This window comes from Glycine soja, chromosome 7 (genome assembly GCF_004193775.1).
Source record: "Glycine soja cultivar W05 chromosome 7, ASM419377v2, whole genome shotgun sequence".
NCBI classification, from domain to species: domain Eukaryota; kingdom Viridiplantae; phylum Streptophyta; class Magnoliopsida; order Fabales; family Fabaceae; genus Glycine; species Glycine soja.
Window position 1 is genome coordinate 11,884,111 of NC_041008.1, and position 5,902 is coordinate 11,890,012.

The following is a 5,902-nucleotide window of genomic DNA, read 5'->3' on the forward strand; positions in this document are numbered from 1 at the left end:
CACAACTCAGTGCACACAATATCTCAATGCACACATATATTACGAGTCAATACATACTCAATTTATCACATATATTCAGTCTCAATCACAATGGTATAATTATAAAGTATCATGCTATCACACCCCATGAATCATATACACTTTACCTATGAACTATGCAATACACACAACTATTCAATTGTTTTCAAAATAATTTTAACTCGTTGAGTTCCCATAGCGGATCCCATCACAATACTCGTCGCCCTTAAAGGGTCTTACAATTGTGTGATTGCACAGTTCATAAAAATATAAAAATACAAAACCATTCAACACTAACAATTAACAAGTTCTAAGAGCCAAAATCACAGTCAATACTTAAAAGATATCAGTCCAGTAAAAAAAAGGTCATGTAGAGAGGCATCAAGATATCAGTCCCATGAAAGAAAGGTCATGTAGACAGGCATAAGTTACAAATATACCAGTAATGCATACAACAAAAATTTCAAATTAGTTTTCGAATGAAACATATAAATACATGAGTTCGAGGCTTCAGCACAATTGACTTTCTAGCAATGACCGCAGGACCAGTTTGAATTTCGAAACAGCAATGACCGATGTTACTATGGAGTAGTTAACATCGGTTTTAGAAAAACCGATGTTAACTAAGTCTACTTATTTATAAAAATGTCACCGCACTTTCGTTAACATCGGTTTTAGCTATAACCGATGTTAATTGGGCGATGTAGAAAGCTTTTTTTTTAGTAGTGTACTTCTGCTACTACGCTTCTTTTTTTCTTCTTCTGCCATAGCCATAGCCTACTCTCTATCGTCTATCTTCACTCTCCACTCCACACACTCTTTTCCTTACCAACACTTTGCACCCTATCAACTTTTTTGCTTTTAAAATATATTGAATAAAAAATATGCTTAATTTTGTTTTCAAATATAATAATAGATACATCAATTTTCATAATATAATAAATTTTATATGAAATTTTATTTAAAAGTTTAATTTCTGTAAAAGTTTTTATATCATTAATCAATCATAAAATTTGTCAACATGTGTGTGTGTGTGTATCAAAATTTATAAGTAATTTTCATTGACTTTAAAAGAATACATATATATATATATATATATATATATATATATATATATATATATATATATATATATATATATATATAAGTGTAAGTGTGTGTGTGTGTGTGTGTGTGTGTTCATTCATCTTACAAGAATATATAAATATATTAAAGAGTATAGTTTGCTGAGACCTTCTAATTTTCGAGCCCTTCCACCACCATGCGATGACCTCCTTATCCATGCGAAATATAATAATAGATACAACAGTTTTTAGTAGTATAACAGATTTTATATAATAGATACAACAATTTAAGTAGTATAAGAAATTTTATATCAAAGTTTATTCAAAAGTTTGATTTCTTATCAAAGTTTTAGTATAACCTATAACATAATTATTATAAAAATTATTAAATTTATCATATATGATAATTTTGTGATTAAATAACAATATAATTTGTGCCCAATATATTCATTTATTCAATTATAGTTGAGAAGAGTAAAATTATCAAAGTTTATAAGTCATTTCCATTCATTTTTTTAATAAATAAATTGTTGGTCCTAGTATATGACTCCAATAATCCTATATTGTTGACACATCGCTTAAACAAGGACAAAATGAGAGTTTTATAAAACTTGAAAAGAAAAAGATAACTAGAAATAAATACATGCAAGAGGATGTAACACTAATAATGTATTATGTAAAGGAAAGAAAGTAGAAATGGAGATGTGTTTTTTTAGTGATGGAGAAGATCGTACTCCTTTTATTCACCAAAAAATAGTTGTGATTTTTTATACTTTTTCTTATCATTTTTATAATTTTTGACATATTTTACTTTTTAATCCAATTGCAATTTCATTATATATATAAAAGGCATAGCAAAACGGAGCGAGCCGTGCGTATGGTAGCCATCTAAATTTTCATTGACTTCTTTTTAGTACACACTCAAATAATATAAAAAAGACATCCTACATTTGGTAACCATCTAAATTTTGATTGACTTCTTTTTCATCATATTAATTCCCATTTTAACAAATAATAATGTACTATATGTTTAACTATACCAACGTTCGTATAGGTTCCAACATGCTCACTTTTTGAAGAAGTATCAATGTACATCTATCCCTTTTATCAAACATACAAACCATTACCTATATTGTTTGTAATTCAAACTTATTTTTGTGCTAACCATATATGGCATACCATATATAATAATATGCCATCATAATATGTATATGGGATATCATATTTTGTTCAAATGTTTGTTTGGTTAATGTTATTTGCATACATACATGTGTATATGTTTTATTATTCATTCACCAGGTACGTGTCGCCCCCTGAGGCATGTCGGAAGATTTTTGCATTCCCAATGCATGGACGTGCACCAGCAGTTGAATGTCTTTATTTCCACCTTGAAAATCAACAATCTATTTACTAGAAAGATAGTTAGCAAATTGGTTCAGTGCTATCTAAGAGTACAATCAAAGAATCAATGTTTACAACTTGGATGGATTCTAATAAAATGTACCATCATGGACGGGATCTTACTCAATAGGATATGCTGCCAACTCGCACGAAAATTTCCCTTCAATGTCATACCCAATAGGATATGCTGCCAACCCACACGAAAATAAGCTCATATACAATGAACTTGCTTTTGACAAGGACATTTTGGCCGCTTAATTTAGTAGATGTTATCACTCACTGATAGGTATTTACATCATATTTTAGTTTTTCTTAAAACAATATTCATTCCCAACAATCCATACTACTAATACTTAATGTATACATTACTAAATGCAGATGAGTAGACTTCTATTTTTTATAAGATTATGCATATGATTGCAACTCAATCAAGCGAAGTTTATTTTCTCTATGGATATGGTGGCACTAGCAAGACCTTTGTCTGGAAAACTTTATCATCTGCCATACGCTCTAATGGCAGCATTGTTTTAGCAGTGGCTTCAAGTGTGATTGTTTCAATATTGCAGCCCAAGCATTCTACAAATACAATATACTACGTTTTTTACTTTACCATTACTTACACTGCTTTGAACAACACCACTCTAATGCAATTTGATTATGCTGCAATCTACTATTAACTTCATTTAATACCTTTATTTCTTTATGTTGCAGCATATCAAAACCAAGACAATTATTGCAAATTTGCCATTACATCACTCCCACTAAAGTATATTCATTTAAATTTACCCCTTATTAGGTGCATACTGTTATATATACTACCAATGTTGTTCTTATGATTATTAAATCATCAATAAACTTATCCACAAATGTAATCAACCGATTCATCTCTTTTAATTGTTCAGTCTCTCTTTCATTACAACAACATCACACTAATGGGATTCACAACAACAACATCCAACAATCTACCATACAATTAGGTTAGTTAAAAATTCATACTTTATACAATTTTACTTTTTTTTCTACAAATACCTCAACATTATGATCATACAAATAAACATCATTATTAAACTTTACACATGTATTAATAATTCCAATTTATCAATATTCAAATAGTAGTATTAGCTCGTGCATCGGAGCGGGCGTCTGTCTAGTTTCCTATCAAATGAATACCCTTTTTATTTTCTCTCAAACCATTATTTTAATTAATAAAGTTATTTCTCCTTATTTATTTAATTATAAAAACCTCATTATTTTTTCTAAAACTCTATTTATTTACAAATAACAATCATTTTTAAATTAGTTTACAGAAAATGGGATGTTATAATAACTAACTTGTAACTAACTAAACTAAATTGTAACAAACTAAACTAATAACTAATTTGTAACCAACTAAATTAATCTTTAACTAACTTGTAACCAACTAAACTAATTTTTATCTCTAATACCCCCCGCAAGCTGGAAGGTGTTGAAAACACTTCTAGCTTGGAGAAGACAATACATCAACATCAAAGGAAAAAAAAATTGAAAACTTAGAATATAGCTAAACGTGCCGGAAATACATAAGCCAAAAACAAAAACTTCTAAAAATCTTCGACCAATTTTGACTTTCTCAATCTTCTTCCAAGAGTCCAAAGGTAGTATCAAAGTTTAACCATTAAGCAAAATCAGCAACAAGGCCATTTGACAAAAGCTCAAATCATCAATCCAGGAAACTATCAAAGCTTAACTGCCAAGCATAAACTATACCTCAAAGTTTAACCACTTGGAAAAAGCAACGAGGCTTAACCATCAAGAGCAGAAGCAAAAAAATGATTCAATGCTTAACCATCCATGGCAAAAGCTTAAACAATGTTTAATCACCACAGACAAAAGCTTACATCAACAAAATAGAAGAATCACAAAATTTGTCTTCTACAAGGACTTTTCACAAGCACTTTGTGAACCAACAATAACCAAGGCTTAACCACTCATGACAGAAGCTAACAAATGAACAATGCTTAACCACCACACATGGCAGAAGCTAAAATCATCAAAACAAGCCTAACAATAAGCCGAAATCTTCAGAAGCATTTAATCAAACACCTTGTTGGCAGAAATTGGACAATGCTAAACATGGAGAAACTTACACAAACTTCATTTGGAGTCAAGAACTATCAATTCTGAGAACACATCCTTACTAGATGAAAAAGCTATTGTTGTTATCAAATTTCAACTAGTCAATATTGTTGAGGAAGGGTACTCACTTCTTTTTAGGGTGAAAGAGCAAGGAGGTTTAATCTGAGAAAGAAGAGGTAAAATTGTGATTCCAGCATGTCCCCCAATGATTGGGACATCCACATACCTTAGATCAACACCCAAAACTTCTGCCACAAACATATTGGCTCTAACAACATCGAGCATAGTGACTCCCAAAAGTCTCTTGGGATCGTAAGTACCAACTCTTTTGAAAACTTCGGCTGTAATCAGGACCGTGGAGTTAACTGGATTGCTTAGCACGTTGACAATGGCTTTAGGACAACACTTGGCAATTGCTTCACACAATGTTTTAACAATTCCAACATTTATATTGAAGAGATCATCTTTTGTCAGCCCATGTTTATGAGGAACACCTGCAGGGATGATCACCAAGTCCATGCCTATAAGTGCATCCTTAAGCTATTGCTGCCCCAAAAAAAAATCCCTAGAACAATAGTGCCAGTGTCGATGTGACTTATATCAGAAGTGATGCCAGGGGTGTTAACAACATCGTAGAGGTGGAGAAGGTGAAGAGGAGGAAACAAGAATGGTGTGAGGAATAAGTACGGAGGAGATGATGGGACTGTGATAATTGTCCGTCGATGAGCGACAACTGATTGATGGGTGTGGCCACGTGGAGGCATGACACGTGTGCAGATAGAAGTTGTTCATAGAGTGGGTGGTTGGCTATTCCGCCTTGCTTGCGTGAGTGGAAATGCAAGAAGCAGGGCTGGGAATGGGGATGAAGCAGCAGCGGAAAGAAATATGGGTGGAGGTTGATATTGCTCTGATACCATGTTAAAATTCATGGTAGAGAGATAAAAAAGAGAGAAAAGAGAAACTCAATATTAATTTGGATAATGCTCAAAATGAGTGAAATCAATTTTTACATGAGTACATTGAGTCTTATATAGCTAAACTTGTAACTAATTTGTAACTAACTAAACTAATTCGTAACTAACTAAACTAAATTGTAACAAACTAAACTAATAACTAACTTGCAACCAACTAAACTAATTTTTATCTCTAATAATATGGAATCAAAAGGCATATGAATTACCAATCATATATAACAAAACAGCCTAGTAATGATTGCCATGAAAATCCAACTCGTGACCATGCACATTAAATGATTTATCTTAATTCTCAGTATTTTTCAAGTAAAATATCACAAATAAACTAAA

The 5,902-nt window shown here is 31.6% G+C and overlaps 1 pseudogene; it reads right to left on the bottom strand.

Moving 5' to 3' along the window:
* Positions 1–2,602: 2,602 nt before the first annotated feature.
* On the bottom strand, positions 2,603–5,362 carry LOC114420364 (annotated as a pseudogene).
* Positions 5,363–5,902: the final 540 nt, after the last annotated feature.